The following is an 18,152-nucleotide window of genomic DNA, read 5'->3' as shown; positions in this document are numbered from 1 at the left end:
TTCCAGGTCCATTTTAAGCATTCTGAGTGTGGTGTCATGAGAGAAGCTGTTGTCCATGAGAGATTGGGATTATTATGATCAAATGCTGTATTTTGACTTCACCCAGCGGCTAAAAGATTTGTGGGGTAAAGAGGAAGTGTTGGACTTTTAAAAGCATGAAACAGGTAAGTCTACTGAAATAGGGGGTTCTTTATTGACAGTTTTCAGGCTTTTTTCAATTGCCAGTTCTATCTCACTACTCCCTCCACCAAAAAAATCTCTCTGTTTCACAATCACAAATGAAAATGGCCATTACAATGTTGGTTCTGAGCAGCTCTTTATTTTGTGCAGTAAATTGTTTTTCTTTACAGAAAGCACATTTTTGACAAAAGGAGGCTGAGTTATTTCCTTGCATTGTGATAGCAGGAAGAATCTCTACACCCAACAGCATATAACCACTCCGAAAATAATGAAAAAAAATGTAAATAATTAAGTTAACAGAGATTGGTGGAATCTATACAAGTTATATTTTAAGGTTGTTAGGTGCGTGACTTATAGGGCTGATTGCCTCTTTGTTTTACCGCAATGTTTATTTTATTATTAGATACTGAGAATTCTCTTTCATCTCTAAGACTCCTGTTTAAACAATCCATCTCATTCTTTAGAACAATCTGTAGAAACCAATTGACCTATCATAAAGCAATGTGGTAGGGATACATTAAAACATTACCAAAAGTCTGTCGGCCTTGTCTGATTTTGATGGATGTTTCACAAGAGAGGGAGAAAAGCATGAACAGTTTTGTTTCTTTTTTTCTGTATGCTGCTGTAGCTTTTATCTTTTAAAGTCAAAGTCTTAAAAGCTATGCAGGAACATGGCACTCTGGTAAAAACTAAGCTTATGAATCAACATGATGTGCTAAGCTGAGACTCTACCAACTTACAGATCATTTTTAACTTGTAAAGAATAAGGAGTAATATTTTATTTTCCACAGCTATTCAAAACTGTCCTGAAGTGCGTCTAGGGCAGCAGTAGATACTGGTGAACAAATTCCAAGCTTATGCTAATGTGAGTTGTACCATACAAATACACAGTTAGGCTCAGGAAATATTACAGCAGTGTGTTCAGGTGGCACCGTACTTTGTGATCTGAACTGTACAACCTCCAGACATGACCTCATGGGTAAAAGACAGCCCAAACAGAAGTACAGAAAAACTGTCTTCAAATTAATTTCTTTAGAGTTCTAGGTTTGGAGTACACTCAGATAGATGCAGGTCAGCGATATCTGTATGTATTTCATAGCTGCACTACCATTGTACTCTGCCTGAAAGGTATTTGCGACAGAATTATTTTTGTAACAGTTGGGAAAAGTAAATGTTATTGACCACTTACTGCTGCAACAGAATTATTCTCTGAAGTCTAAACTAGGAATTTAATTAGTAGATTTTTAACAGACTGCATTTTTTGACATTGAACTAAAAAAACTAAAAAAAATAAAGGGGAAAAAATGTGAACAAGTGACTGAAATAAGATGACTAACAATTTCGTAAACACAGTGTTGCAACTCATCATCCCCATCACAACTGGGGAATTTTCATGCTGATATGTAGTGAGAAAAAAGAAAACTGTTTAAAATAACATTACATATTGGATAGTGTTTCTAGTTTCACATTATTTTCTTATAGAAATCTGCAGCCTTTTAAAATAGTCTTCTCATATGTTTGTATTTCTCATGGTAGCTTTATTCTGATGATATTAATGGGAAGTTGGAGTCACTGTTGCATCAGGATTCTTTATGCTTCACTAATATTTATCTCCTTAAGACTCAGATTTTTATCCGTTTTTAAAAGAAATTGTTTGTAGTATTTAATTGAAAGGTTAGCTGTTAAATAGAAGTCAACACTGATAACACTATCAATCATAGTTCAAAGCTTTGGAATTGTGTAGTACGTGGAAAACAAGAAACAAAAGGCACATGACATTCTTATTTTGCCTTTCAGAAAATACTACTTTTTCTCTCTGCTCTCTCTTATTTGTAGTAGTCTTTTGTGGTCTGTACTGTAAAAACTAAGTATATTTAACTCTTGTTACATTTGTTATCTCAATAAGGGTTCAAACCTTTCACCATTTTCATCAAAGGATAAACTGTTTCCAGTTTTCCATGATACTCTGCTGGCTGAAAAAATGGGCCAAAAAATTAGGAGCTCTACAAACAACTGGGGGGAGAAATCCTTTCTCAAATGTCTTAGATTGCATTGCTAGCCAATGAACTTAGAAAAAATCTCCAAGAAGCAGTGGGAAAATTAATTGCCAAATCAAGATCTTCCTATTTTCCCCTCAAATTTTGCATGGTGGCACTTGATATCCTATCAAGGCCCAGTGCTCTTTTAGGGACTAGAGGAAGAACAAGGGCAATCCTCGTCATCTAAAGAATAGCTCAAATATTTATGTAAGAGACTCTCTTCAGTGCATGGAAACTTAGAGCAATTCCTCGCACAGTAAAAATAAGGCACTATTTTTAGTGGTTTACTGTGGGACTTCTTGCAGGCAAACCTTGTTTTCTGTTTTGTTTTGTTTTTTACTTTGATTTAATGGTGGTATTGCAAGTGTATGAGAAGTCTGTCAGGATATTTCAGTGCTGTTTTTAGCCTCTTATGACATGGTTATAAAATGATTCCAACAAGTTTATCCCAGTCTATCTTGTTCTGTTTTCAACAAATGGTGTTTACCTTTTAAAGTTTCTGCATATCAGAAATTTAAATATAATACAAATACATATGGCAAGCTCAGAATATTTCCATGAGTATTAACAAAAAATGAAAACGTTCCAAAATTTGGTGAGTTCATATCATGAAAGCTTTTCATTTGACGTTCACAACAAAAGCTGAATATGCTATGTAAACTAGCTAACTATACCGTGCTTTCTGAAAAGACCTGGGGACGATTGTGTGTTTTAGATCTGGAGGCTTTCAGTGACTGATAATAATACCACATCTTTCCTTCAGGGCTATTATGGATGTGCAATAGACTGATAGCTCCCAAGTTAATCTAAGGCTGTTTACAGTAGTCAGCTTACAAAATGAAGCAAGAAGTGAGCATATCTGAGAGTTCAGGGATGAGTTGATCAAGTTTTTGACTGCTCCTGTGATTTACTGAGGATATTTTGAGCTTGACAGACTCAAACCTGTTACTACAAGTTTGCTTCTCTTAGATTTTTCTTCATCTGATTTTTTCCTTTTTTTGAAACCAGGCATTTTTAATGATTCTCTTAAGTTACATGTGATTTCCTTAATTTAATTTAGAGAATGTTGTCTTACTGGAATAAAAGGCTCCTAAGACATGGAAATACTTGAAAAGAAAATGTTCCTTTCTAAGGTATTCTGTGATGCGTAGTGGTAGAGAAAGGTACTTAAAGGATTGTTTCTTAAGAATTAGAATGCAAAAAAAATTAATCTTTAATCCTTTGCATTTTTTATTTTGTCTTTTTATTGTTAGTCATATCTTTGGATTTTTGGTGCTATAAAGAAAAACACTTCCTGAATGAAAACAAGTTTCTATAAATCTTCTTCTCTTTTCGTTTGAAGTCAGGTGATTAATTTTACTAGAATTATAATAATTTTTTAAATTCCTATAGGGAAAATCTGTTTGCATAGTTAAAATGGGGAAAGAGTATTCAGTAGACCTCTGAGAAAAAGAAAGTGTTGCTTTTCCTGTGTAAACATTGTGGGAATGTGACTTAGAAGATACTGATCCTTTAATAAGTATATTGTCTCACTGGAAAATCAAGGATGATTTCTTCCTCTTTTTTCTTTTCTTTTCTACTCGTCTTTGCCATTTCAGTCCTTTACCAGATTTTTCTACATCTGATATCTTATGATGTAAGCAAATTGTGTTGGCAGTGGTGCATATTGGAACTGTCTGTTTCTCTGCTTTGCACTATGGGGGGTCCTCCCCACTGGGTCTTTACTGCCCTTAGATTGCTTAAATACAGCTTCACACAATGGGTGCTATCAGCCCAGAATGGGTCAATAAGAAAGCTTTTGCCTCTTAAAACTCACCCCCACAAGCATTTGTAGAAATGAAATCTCATAATCCTGTTTCTAAAATTTATGTTTCAATTAAAAACAAAGTCACTTCTTCTGAACTTTATTTCTCTAACTCAGTTTCTACCTCTCAGGTTTTATCCTTCTATTCATCATTTTATCACCTCATCAATCAATAAATTTCAATTGTCTAGCAATTTCAGCAGGCCAACAAAGGAAATCAAATGTACCAAATGCCACCATGCTCCCTAATAAAGAAAAATGAGCTCCTAGGGAGAGTTACAAAAATTGTTTCATTACAGAGTATCTCACAAAAAGATGAGACAAAGATGAGACAAGTATGGAGAAAGGCTTAGAGACATCTTGAGTGTGTCAACACAAGTATCCTGTTGCTGACAAGAGAAGCTAAACACACATAACACTGTGACTTCTTGAATAAAGTGTTCCCTGTCACAAGTCAAGGGCCAGCTGAAAAGCAGAAAATATCCAATCTAGATTGGGTTAACAATCAAGGCCCTGAATCTTAACATTCTTTTAATATTTTTCAAGTATTTTTAAAATACGTGAACCCCTTTAAATGTTCATCATTTCACAGAAATAGATAAATTGGAAAAAAGGGAAAAAATAAAAGAAACAAAAAGATGGATCACTGTGTCAAGGGAAATGCCAAGTTATTTGAGTCATTCCTTCCAGTTCCCAACCCTTTGCTATGCAAAGTGTGGGTATATAAAAATTTATATAAAGGTCTCTTCTTATTCCTCCTTTTTCTTAGATTATCCTGTTGTGTTAGATTTTTATGCTACCATAGGCACATTTAAAAAAGGTCCACTCTTTTTCACAGGTCTTTCTGTATATAGCAATGGTTCAGGTTGTATTTTGATTGTCTGAGGATTTTGTCAAATTCAAATGGCACTTTGAACTTTCTTTCTTTACAATTCCACTATTTTATAGTTCAAGTTTTATGAGATTTTTCTTTTCTGCTTTTATCAGCTGATCTGTTGTGGCACTGTAAAGAAAACATTTATTTGCACACATCTGAGACTACAAGAGCATCATCCTGTGATGAGATGGGAATGAACAAACAGCTGCCTCAGTGTGATGCAGCTTGATGGTGCTATTCTAGTTGGGGACAGTTTAATACAGATTGTCAAAGCAAATACAGTTAGCAGCCAGCATACATTGAGATATAAACCTCCTAAAGAAGATAAGCACAATATCTCATGGTCTGTCAAATAAATAGTATGTATTTTAAGAACTCTCTAAATGAACATTGGAAATGATGCAATTTAGCAGCTTCAGATGAGCTGTCCAAGTCTATTGAATAATACCCCATTTTTTCTTCCTAAAAAAGTCAGGATATAGAATGGAAATTTTCTAATATATGGTCATAAAATAAAATCACCTTTAAAATGTCCTTTGCAATCTCTGTATCATGACAAGTGAAATTCCATGTATCTCATAGAAAATTCAGTGTTCCAAAGTTTTGTGAGTGAAAATAACTTCCTGAAAAAAGCTGAAATAATAATAATTATTATTATTATTACTATTATTATTATATTAATAATAATAACAACTCAATTATTAATATTGCAATGCAAAATTTTTGGTTGAAACCTATTAAGTCAGGGAAATATGTGTGTCATTAACATTATTAAACATGTCTCTTAATTGTGGAAGTCAAGATCAAGGCTGTAAGACGCTGTAAGACATTAATGTGTAAGGTATTATATATGAAGTACATTGAACAACAATATTTTTTCAACTATTTATGTTCCAGACATTCAAATAATATTCAGGTGATGTTTCCAGAAACTTCAGTGTAGGATCTGGCACTGTTTGTATCCTTGACAATTACTTTACTTTGTGGGTTGCTGCAATTAAATTGGAAGGGCTGATTAGGCATAGACTACAATAAGATAATGCTAGCCATCACATCAAATAGCCATTCATTATAAACAGTAACATATGTTTAGTACTAACAGAGTTCAGCATTACAGGTTCCTATCTTTAATGAGGTATGTTCAAGGAATGAAAGACCAAAAAAGTATCTTGAGAATAACATACTCCTCTATTGCTGTAGAGCTAGCTCAAAACATAACTGAAACTAAATTGTGCATTTCTGTTATCTGTATTTCATATATTTGTGTGGACATATTTATGTATTGTTCCTGTATGGAAAAAAGCACATTCAAAGGCGTGCATGACAGTGTTAGAAATTCTGTCTACAGACTATATATATATGTGTATATATTTACAGAAGATAGATTTTGTTAAGCAATGACATGAACTTTGAACTTCCTCCATCACCTTTTTTGTGTTGCAACACTATCACGGTAATACCCATGCTTGCAGTTGAAAGACAAAGTAATGATTCATTGTAACAAATTCCATCAAATTAGCACATTAATCTTTCCCTTACTTTCTTGTGGTAGTTTTTCCTCTAGCAAATCAGGTGAGCATGTTGGATTTCTTTTTGCATTTGGGAATGTAATCTGCTCTCTGATTCTCTTCGTTCCACTTCTGCTTCACATAGTGAGGAGAAGCACCTCTGGAGCTTCTCCAAAGGTGGAAGTTGCTTCAAAGTTAATCTGCAGCATTCTGTGAGTTGATGTGGTCTGGATGACTGATGTCCACCCAGGCATTCCCAGAGTCCGTCTCCTCAAGAGGACAGAACAGAAGAATAAAATGTAAAAACTCATAGGTTGATACAAACACAGGTAGATCACTTACCAGTTACTGTCATGGGCAAAACAGATTCAACCTGTAGAAGACTGATTTTCTATATTGAAAATTTAAAATAGAGTAGAATAGTGATAAACAAAGACAAAGCTAAAACCCCTGCCCCTCTCTCTCCATTCCTCACCCACCCCTGCTTCGTCCCAGGCTCAACTTCACTCCTCTATTCCCAGTCCTTTTACTTCCTCTCTGAGTGGTGAAGCCAGATGGGGAATGGAGATTAGTCCGTGATACTTTATCTCTGTCATTCCTGCTTCTTTGCATTGTTCATGTGCTTCAGCATGGGATATCCTCGCCACAGAATGCCATTGTTTCAGAACTGCTCCAGTGTGAATCCTCTCCACAGAGTCCTTCAGAACTGGACTGCTCCAGAAAGGATCCCCCACCAGCCACAACTTCTGTCAGAAGCCCTGCTCCTGTATGGACTCTTCTCCACAGGCTGCAGCTCCTGCCAGAAACATGGTCCAGCATGAGCTTTCTGCACAGCCTCCTTCAGGCATAACCCTGCATGGAGTCCTTCACGGGCTGAAGGTGAATATCTGCTCCACTGTGGGCCTTCATGGTCTGCAGGGGAACAACTTGCATCACCATCGTCTTTTCTAGGAGCTGTCAGGGATTTTTTTTTTGGCACCCGGAGCATCCCTTCCTCCCTCTCATTCCCTGACCTTGCAGCCTACAGGGCTCGTTCACATTTTGTCACTCCTCTTTTTTACTATTTGTCTGCAGGATTTTTTTTTTACTCTGTCTTACAGGTGTTATCACAGAGGCAAGACCAGGGACTGGTCTGCTCTGCAGACTATGGGAACAGGCAGAGTTCTGCATTGGCAGCCTTGGTTTCTACTCAGAGAGGCTACCCCTGGAGCTCCACAACTGTCAAAACCTTGCCACTTAAATGGAATGAAAATTTTACTGATTTGCAATGTAATACAGACCATAATCGTCTTTGAATGTATAAAGCTCTAGGAAGAAAGAGGAAAACTGCACAGGTGACAACTTTTTAATTCATTAAAAACACTGGAGAATAAGAAACTCCATTTCTGAAACTGATAAGACCTGCCCCTGGAGACAAGGGTAACTTAGGTTCTTGTTAGTAGCTCTCTTGCAGCAGATTAGAATGTCCCAGTACCTCCCCAGGGAGTTTTACACCTGAGCCAGTAGCGTAAGGGAGGACACTGGGACATTCTAATCTGCTGCAAGAGAGCTACTAACAAGAACCTAAGTTACCCTTGTCTCCAGGGGCAGGTCTTATCAGTTTCAGAAATGGAATGGAACTCCCCAGGGAGTTTTACACCTGAGCCAGTAGTGTAAGGGAGGACACTGGCACAATAAAAAGCACTGTGGTGCCTCAGCATGGTCTGCCTCTTATTTGCCTTCTCCCTTACCTGGATCAAAACCCAGCTTGTGGCCTCCAGTGGTGGGTGTTCATCTCCTCTGTCTGATGCAGATCAGAGGTTTCACTACCACACAAAAATCCCTCCTCCTTCTCTTCTTTTGGGGGCAGGGGATGCAAACCTGGCCTCAGCAAAGCACCCACTGCTTTTGCACATTGACAATTGTTTGAGTCATTAACCATTAACCATTAATGTTTCAGCATCTCACAGAAATGTAGATAAAATTTATACAATTTGTATAATTCTATGCACAATTCCAGTGTTTGAAACTGTAGATAATACATTTAGTAGCTTTCAGGTATCTTAGTAATACAGATTACTGAAGTTGTTAACTCCTTAAATGAAAATAAATTGTAGAAGTATCCACTCAGAGAAAAGACAAACAGTGGAGTTAGCATTCCTTAGCTATAAATTTAAAAAAAAAAAAAAATAGGAACACCCTGGGTTCAAAAACCATTTAACTCATACAGATTTTTACTGATTGGGTTTTTTTTGTTAAATCTGTAACTTTTTTTTTTTCATATTGATACATGTGCATTAATATCTTTAAGTAGTATATTTTTTCATATCAAGCCTGACGCATTTCCTGCTTCTATACCATCTTTTAATGAGACTCTCAGATATCATGATGCATAGGTCTTGAGGCTTTTACCCTTGATTTTATTAGAATGACACTTTAAAATAGAAACTTAAGTATTTGTTCCCCTGGATTTTTTAGTTCATATGATATGCTGTTAATCTGTTTGGATTTGTGTAATAACCAACAGGATTTCCTATTTCTCTCTTTTATTATCAGTGAACAATAATTACAACTATTTAAGATTCCTCCATTTAGCATATAAATTGTAGGATCTTATCCTCTGTTAAAATATTACAGGGAGTGATAGCACAACCATTGTAAGAAAGGGATAGGAATATTTTAATTTTTTCATGTTAACAATACTAAAAAGTAGATCACATATCATTCTGTTAGCTGGATTTCTAGGGCCCTCTCCATTCATTTTGTATTTAGTTAAATAGTAATACCTTGTCTGAAATCATAGTTATATAAAATATAAAGGCAATTTAAACTAATCGATTACACTTTCCAACTGAAATAGGTTAAGAATATTCACATGCCACATTTTTACATCTCAGCTTAGAAGTGGTCATATCTTAAGTTGAACTCAGCACACTGTCTATGGTTACATTAATGTAGTGCAGGAAGAGAGAGTTCCAGCTCATAACTTTTTCAAAAAAGAATGATTTGTGAACAACTGTTCAGTGTCAGTCTCTTCTCCCAAATAACAATTGATAGGACTAGAATAAATAGCTTCAAATTTTGCGAGAGTAACTTTAGATTGGATATTAGAAAAAAAAAAAATCTTCTCCAAAAGGGTTGTCAAGCATCAGAACAGGCAGTCCAGGAAAGTGGTTAAGTCACCACACCTGGAAGTATACATAAGTCATACAGATGTGGCACTTAGGACATGATTTATTCATGGATTTGGCAGTGTTGGGTGAACAGCTGGACTCAAAGGTCTTTTCCACTCTAAAATGCCATCTAGATTTCTGCAAGGTCTTTGATGTTGTCCCACACAACATTGTTATCCAGACTGAAGAGGCATGGATTTGAAGGGTGCACTGTTCTGTGGATACGGAATTAGATCAATGGACGCAGACAGAGAGTTGTGGTTAATGGCTCTATGTCCAGGTGGAGGCTGGTGACAAGTGCTGTCCCTCAGGGCTCTGTCCTGGGACCTGTGCTCTTCAGTATTGTCATCAATGACACGGACAGTGGTATCAAACACACGTTCAGCAAGTTTGCAGAGGACATGAAGCTGAGTGGTGCAGTGGGCACAAGAGAAGGAAGAGATGCCATCCAGGGTAGCCTGGACAAGCTGGAGAAGTGGGTCTTCAAGAACCTCATGAAGCTAAAAAACTCCAAGTGCAAAGTGCTGTACCTGGGTTGTGGCAATCCCAAGCACAGACACAGACTGGGAGATGAACTTATTGAGAGAAGTCCTCTGGAGAACAAGCTGGGAGTTCTGGTGAATAAAAAGCTGTACATGACCCAGCCATGTATACTCCTAGCCCAGGAAGCCAACTGTATCATGGACTGTATCCAAAGCAGTGTGGGCAACAGGGTAGAGAGGGGATTCTGCCCCTCTGCTCTGCTCTGGTGAGACCCTATCTGGAATCCAGCTCTGGGGTCCCAGCGCAGGAAGGACATGGACCTGTTAGAATTGTCCCAGGGGAGGGCCACAAAGATGATCAAAGGGCTGCATCATCTCTTCTGCAAAGACAGGCTGAGAGTGCTCTGAGGGTGGTGAGGCACTGGAACAGGTTGCTCAGAGAAGCTGTGGGTGTCCCACCCCTGGAAGTGTTCAAAACCTATTTGGGTGGGGCCCTCAGAAATATGATCAAGTGGCTGGCATCCCTGGTCATGGTGGAGTGGTTGAACTTATAGGATATTTAAGGTCCCTTCCAAAAGAAACCATTCTATGATTCTAAATGATTTTGTGATTCTATATGTCTTTTTTATTTGTATAGTGGGGCAACTGATAAAGAAATACATTGTTTTTAACCTCCCAAAATGTAAGACCAGTGAAAGACATTTTTTGTCTTTAGAGGAAAAGGCAGATGGATTATATAAGTTCCAGTTTGAGGCTGCTTATTATGCTTCATCTGAGCATTAGCATAATTTCCTCTAGGTTTCTTTGATCTTTCTTTGTTTGCCTCAGGTCATTTCAAGAGTTACGCTTGAAATGCTTCAGTCCACTGGAAAAGCACTGTTGTGAATTTTTGCTGCTGCATAGATTTTCTTAGAGCTGGAACTGTACTGCAGTGTCTAAGACAAGCAGACACAGCCCATGCTCTATAACTGAAGACAGAAGAAGGTGATAAGGCTGAATCCTGTCCAGCCAAGGACAGCTGCCAACATGGAGTCATACACTTCTACAGACATCCACTGCGCTCCTTTTCAATCCCCACTACTTCAGAAGAAGCATATTTTAACCATGCATTGTGTAGGATCATTCTAACACCTAGTTTCTTTTATTTTTTTTAATTTATATTTTTATTAGCATGACATTTTCAAATGCTAATCAATGTATGTGTTTACCACTATCCATATTTTACAGAGCCAGTGCAAACTGACCTTTATGCTGTGAAATAAACAGTTGGGAACAGGAGTTTTGAGATGTCTCCCAGTACATGAAATCTTTTATAACATTCAAGAACAGCTCCTCAAATAAAATCTTCTGATCTAGTTGTGTCTGGGACAGGATTTAACCACTTACAAATACTTTAAGCATTGGGCAGGAATTGAGTTTTTTCTTACATCTAAACGTAATCTAAAACACCTCCTTTTTTCCATTGCACATCAGTAATGCCAGACTGGCATCAAACATGTGGACACTCTTGCACCATTCTCTTTATGTGATGCCACAAGCAAAAGGTATAAAACATCTATGTGACCCAGAACTATTTGCCTTTAACTCACTTTTATAGGCAAGACCCAATCCTCTATTTTGACTCATTTTTCTGCCACACATTAACTGTTTGATCTTAGATTTATTACTTTGTCTCACTGAGCCTCATGCACTGTCAAACACTGGTAATGGTGCTTCTTGGCTCCCACATCTGTCCCATTTGTTTTGATGGCAAGCAATTCGGAGAGTGGGCTGTTGGGCACAGCATCCGCACAGCACTTAGCACCGCAGCGCCACACCATCTGAAGTCTTGCATGCTTGAATGAAATCCGTAAAGAGCTGTATGTAATAAATCTTTCTAAACCCTCCCAGAGGACTTGCATTTTCTATTCCATCTTCAGCAGAGGCAGTGAAGGCACTGACATTTAGTATGAGAGACAAAGTTTCTGTCAGTGGAGTGAGCAAAAAGAGGTACATTTTTCTCAGTCTAGTGTGTGCCTCACCTCTGGCTCAGAGGATTGACTTTTCTGGGTTGAAGGGCAGTTTATTTTCAAGGCTCATTCAGTCTTGGCCTCTGAGCCATGGCTGCAATCAAAGATGTCCATCAGCATTAGCGGTAATTGTTTTATGATAGAGAACTGGAATGAGGCCACCAATTCATTTCCTATAGGCCACAAAGAAGCCATCTAATAGTCACAATTTTCAGTCATTGCTGACCTCAGGCAATTTCATGCCGTTATCTGGAGGTTAAAAGCTCCTGATATCATTACCTGACAATAAAGCCATCTAAGCCTTTGAATCCTCATTTCTGAAAAGATTTTTGGTCTGCCTACACTTCCTCTCAGCACTCAGAGCAGCTGTTGGTACCAGAACAGAGAAGTGATTGGTGGTGTCCAGGTTTAGCCAGTCCAGCTACCTGCCTCTGTACACAGTTGTTTTTTGCTGTGTGGCCCAAGGGACCACAGTGGCTTTAAACCATCTGAATCTCACCCAAAGAGGGAGTCAGTGTTTTCAAAAACCTTTCAACAAGTAACTGCAGGGGTTTTTATTGCTGTTCTGGGGACTGGTATTTCAAAAGCATTGACAGCATTAGCAGACCTCTTTCCATTAACTTGATATTAGCTTGATAGTAACTTGATATTGGCTTGATATTGCATTTGAAAGCATTTACTCTTTTGGGAGTGAGGTTCAGGCCATTATTTTTGTATGGGTGGTTTTGCTTTGTTTCTTCCTCACAGTGAAATGTTTAATGAATGGTTGCTTTTGCATTTACCCATTTTACTTAGAAAGCTGTTTGAAAGACCCATAGAATATTTCACTCTGAGACACAGTCTTGAAGATGGTTCATGATATCGTCTTCTTTACAGTTCCTCTACTATGTTTTTATGATACAGCTATTGAGATTTCCTAAATTAAGTTTAACTGGTTTTAAAAAAAGAAATGCTTGTATCTCTAGCTATATTTACCAGTATTTTATTGCAAAAAGAGATCCAAGAAAATTTAAAAGGTTGAGAAGGAAGACACATTTCTGTGGAACTAAAAATAGATGGATTTGAGCTTCAAATTATTTTGTCTGCAGTTGACGTTGTTTTTTCATCTTTTGTGTAATGGAGAAAAAATTCCAACTTAATCATAGAACTATAGAATGGCTTCGGTTGGAAGGGGCCTTAAAGTTCATATGGTTATAGTTTCAATGATCGGAGACACCTTCCACTAGACCAGGTTACTCAGAGCTCCATCCAGCCTGTTCTCTTGAACACTTCCAGGGATGGAGCACCCAAAACTTCTCTGGGCAACCTGTTCCACGCCTCATCACCCTCACAGTGTAGGACTTCCCCCTAATATCAAATCTAAACCTACTCTCTTTTACTTCAGTTTTTTAATGAGCCCTTAGAAGACAATTCCCAGTGTGTGTATATATACATAGATATAGATATAGATGATATCGATATAGATACATAAATATATATAGTCCAGCCTATCATTTTAGGCCAATATTTTTTCTCCATTACGAGTAATAAAAGTAATAGCAGAATAGCTTGAAAAAAATACCCAGAATAACACAGTAATTTTCTCTGCTTTGTTAAATAAGCATATAGTTAACATCAGGGATAGCACCATGTTCTTCCTCTACCTTTTTCTGTACTATAATGCACTAAACAGATGACAGTAAGATATTACTCCAATAAAATTAAGAACAAAACATACACCCCTCCCCCAGAAAACAGTCTTAAATAAAAGTCTCTGTTTTGTAACACTAAAAATTGCTGAAATATTATTTGAAAGTTTTAAGCTACATTGGCCTCAGCAAATGTTTAAATAGCTGGAAGTCAGAAAGAAGGTACTAATCCTCTGCTTATGGATGCTAGGAGAATACAGATGCATACAGTATTCTTCACTTGCTAATTCTTCCTACAGCCACTTCCAGAGGGGGAATAATGGACCTGGATGTACTGCTGTCATGACCTGATAGGAAACTTTCAGAGTATAGGTAGCAGAATATTTTGAAGACTTCACAGCATTAATTTCTAAAATTAAATTACACATTTACTTGATTTATTTTAGTGTATTTTATTAGGTAAAAACATTTTATTTCTATTTATTACTTTGTCTTTTCTCCAGTCCACAGGGATGTCATCTCCTTCTCTTATGCATTGTCTAGAATTTCAGATTTTCTTTGTTTTTAAACATGAATTACTGCTTTTAAAAAAGAACAGGAAGGAAACAAGAAAGAGACCTTAGGCCTTTTTAGAATATAAATAGGCATAATCTTTATGTCTGATAGCTCTGCCCAGTGAAACTAAACTTTTGCAGCAAAGCAGATATGTCACAATAAAGCATTCAGAATACTAGAAGTACTTATAATTGGATTACTAAGTTTTATATTTATTTTGAAAATATTTACTGTCTTATCCCAGAATAAATTCTTAATAATTTTTGATGGAAAAGTAGAAACACTAGCTAATTTCTTCTTAACTTTGTGAAGTGCTGAAACATTTCTTGTTGCTGGGCATGGTCGGGGAGTCAGAAATCAGATTAAACAATATTTTTAGTGTCTGAAATCTCATGCTTTTCTCTCTTGTGCTTCCTCTCTACTTCTCTGTCAGATACATAGAAATTGAAGGCTGAATGGCTTTTCTTGAATCAAAACTTTTAAAAAGTATAAGCAGCTTTAAGTGTCACTGTATTTTGAGTGGCTAGATTGAGAAAAGGAAAGAGTGTGAATTCAGCTTTTCAGTCAATTTTAAGAGAGTAAAAAGGATTCCTATTGATTTCATCAGCAAGGTGTTCAGAAGTCTCTGATATAGTCGCCCAGTACAACCACAGATGGGAAAAAGAAATGCTCATTTTTCTCCCTCAAGCCTTCTCTTTTGAAAGTTCTTCTTACTTGCAACATGAACAGTACTTTTAAAAATAAACCTCTGGAATGGGACTGAACTCTAGCTCAGAAAACCCTTCTGATTTAGATTAAGGATCCACTAGACAGGATTTAAATTTATAATCTTAAAATGAGAAAGACGAAAAGGAGTGGTAAGGAAATCTAAGGGGACTGCCTTCACAATGTCACCTGGATCTCAGGAATGCATGCATAGTCTTGGCAGTGATGTGACCAAAATGGCAGTGTGCCTTGCAATGCTGGCCTAAGTTGTGCTCACCTAAACTTTCCATCCTGTCCCTTTTTTGCTGCACTAGCTCTGACTGTTGCATCAGTTATTTAGTAAAGATGTTCTGAGGCTGCAAGAATCTAAGTCTTTGAGCCTGTGAATCATCATTAACATCCCTAATTTTCACCCATATAGGCAAAAGCTGTCACTCCAAAGTTGGAAGTCTCTTTCCGTGACTTCAGCATTCATTTGGTTAAGCTCAGTGGCAAAACAGTACCTGTCAAAAAAAAAAAAAAGATGACTGAACAAGGAACAATGTTTTACATTAGGAAGGTCATCAGTTTCCTTGTCAGAACTGAAAGGAAATGTATTTGTTGTTTCCCTTGTCTTTATTTTACCTTCTACAAACACAAAAATTCCATCAATGATCAGTGAAAAAAGGTATCTTCTCTCAGTGCAATTGTGATTAGACTTCCCCTCTGACAGCATGGACTGAGCTTCAAAAAAAGGTTCTTCTGCTACTCATTTAAGAAAATGGGCCTGATGCTTCACATTTTGCTATTTATGCAGTCCTTTATACCCAGATAAAAGCAGGTATGAAATGCAATCAGTTCAGTCTTGTTCTCTTACATCTGCTATATACAGACATAAATCATGCATGAGCTGCTTAGTAGGGAAGAAACAAGTTTGAAATATCTATGTTTTATGAACTTCAGTAGTTTCCTGTGAGTCAAAACTTGGCTGGGAGAAAAAAAATACTTCAAGGAACTTGGAGCAGGTAATTGTTCCAATCTGTTGTGTTATCTCATGAGCTTTCAGTGATCTGAAACTTTACCTGCCCAAGTTCTCAGTCTGTTGGCATTAATCCTTTCTGGTCTGGGAAAATGTTAACCACCACCTTCTTTGGCCTCCCCAAGGGCAAAATAGATCAGGAGTGTATGAATCTGCTGCTGAAAACTTTTTCTCTTTTAAGTAGTATGAGACAAATATGAGTGACACAGTATAAGTTATTGCCATACAAGTCACGGATTTCCTGGGGGTATGTATGACCACAGCCTGTTCTGTTTCTCACATGTGTGAAAGTTAATTTTGAAGAGTCAGAGGTGAACCAGAGGAGAGGAAATGGGAGGGCAGAGACTCAGCCTTCCTTTAGTGTCTCTTTCATGGAAGTGACTGAGCTTCATGCCTCATAAAATATTCATCACATTGTTTGAAGAATAAAACAACATGTGTGTGTCTGTTCTCAGCCTTCAGCAAAGAGAAAAATTCCTCATGGATATGATTTATATTCATTGTGTAAGCTTTTGTGTGGTTGGTAAGTCAGTGAGAATAAAGATTGTGTGGAAAAATGGTTTGAAAGATGTTCTGTGTTGTAACTCACAGCTCTCATTGTGCTGCAGAAATATGATTTCTTTTTATACATCACTAACAAGACTCTCTGGTGAGATGGATGCTAATCTCCACAGACTGCTCTTCCCCTAGAAAAAAAATATTCCTAGAAGACATTTTTTAATGAGCTATAGGAACTGCCTATCCATATCTATCCCTTCTATTAAAATGAAGGCAGCCAACTTCTGAACATTATTTTACTGCATTTTAAACAGAAACAAGCATTCAAAAACAAGAAGTGCTTGCAGAAATATCCTAATATATTACTACCTTTTAATTCCAAAATTTTCCTTCAGACTCCCCTTCTGCTTCCTCCTGCCAGTCTCAGAAACAGTGCTGACTGAAACACTGGTGTGGGAACCCAGAATGCAGAGAATATTTCTCTGCCTGTTTTGAAGGGTTCTAACCCCCTGGACAGTACTGGTTTTGGCCTTTGTCCATGGGAAAATGAGCCTAGCCTCTGGGAAGAATTCGAATCTACAGTGGTGTGAATTAGGTGATAGAATACTATGTGAGATTATCACAGGGTGAAAAATCCAGAGCTTTTAGGTCTATTTGCATAGTAAATCGATAAAAGCAAAAAACTTCATAATGGAGAATTGTTGTTCTCCAGATCTTCTTCTTCTTCTTCTACTACTCCATATTCTGCAGTAGAAGTAGTTGGGGATGATTGGACACAGAATTCCGCAGTTCCTGTCTACGTGATTTAGGAACTTGTTGGACATTGGTAAAAAAGTGAAAATATCTTGTGTTTTAAGCTTTCATTGGGTAATTTACCTTTAAAAAGGCTGTGAGATCTTGATAAGTTGTCTTCTTGCTGCATTCTGTGCTTTGTGCTATGTCTAGGCCACACCAGTGGCTTGTACTCCTTAGATAAGAATTAATAAACACCTACCTGGAGACTGAGAAGGATGAAGTCCCATTCGCCTCCTTTTTTCTCCTGGCAAAAATCTGAACATCTCCCCCATCAGGGAAGACAGCAATTAATGACACAGACAGCATTACACTGGTGCCTTACCACAGTGTCCCTGCCTTTTGTTCAGTTCTCCCCTCATAGTCTTCAGTAGCTCCAGATCTTTCATAATTTCTTTAGTAACATAGTCTTGTTTGTTTTTCTGTGCTGCCCTGTTAAATTTTCTTTCTCATGAAAATAAAGACATTTTTAAATCTTTTGAATCAGTCACTTTCACAGATAAGGTCCAATAGTTTGTAATTCTTTTCTTTGCTGACTATGTGCTATACTATGATCAGTAATATTTCTTTATTGAATTTATTGACAAAATCCAGGTGAACCAAACTTTGAATCTTGCTCTCAGTCTTCTCTTCCAAACAGTGCCTCATGCTGTCCATAATCCTGGGATAACTAAACTAATTTTTTTCACATCATTTAGCATCTATCATCCTTCAAACTTCTCTCCCTAAAAATCTATTTTACACCTAAGGTTAAAACTTTTTGGAGGCTCTAATTAGGTCCTCTCTCCTATTTAAAGAGTATTTTCAAATTTCAAAGATGATGTGCATCTCCTCACATGTTGTGAATTGTGGGTCTCCTCAAGCAATCTCCAGTATTCCCTCATGAGTGTATAAATAAAGTATAT

At 37.3% G+C, this 18,152-nt stretch overlaps 1 protein-coding gene across 6 annotated transcripts in view; it reads left to right on the top strand.

Annotated features, from left to right (window-relative positions):
- LINGO2 (leucine rich repeat and Ig domain containing 2) overlaps positions 1 to 18,152 on the top strand; it is a 513,818-nt gene that overhangs the window by 339,678 nt on the left and 155,988 nt on the right. The window contains exon 6 of one of the 6 annotated variants that reach the window (XR_007200991.1): positions 351 to 1,133. The exons of 3 other annotated variants lie outside the window; for them this stretch is intronic. The gene's annotated coding sequence lies outside the window, so the exon portion shown is untranslated. Of the gene's footprint in view, positions 1 to 6; positions 160 to 350; positions 1,134 to 18,152 lie in introns of those variants that run through there. 2 more of the 6 variants (XR_007200990.1, XR_007200989.1) reach the window with 2 other exon arrangements.

The sequence above is a fragment of the Corvus hawaiiensis genome, chromosome Z (genome assembly GCF_020740725.1).
Source record: "Corvus hawaiiensis isolate bCorHaw1 chromosome Z, bCorHaw1.pri.cur, whole genome shotgun sequence".
Classification (NCBI taxonomy): Eukaryota; Metazoa; Chordata; class Aves; order Passeriformes; family Corvidae; genus Corvus; species Corvus hawaiiensis.
The sequence above is the reverse complement of the archived record's forward strand: the minus strand, read 5'-3'. Positions and strand labels throughout refer to the sequence as shown.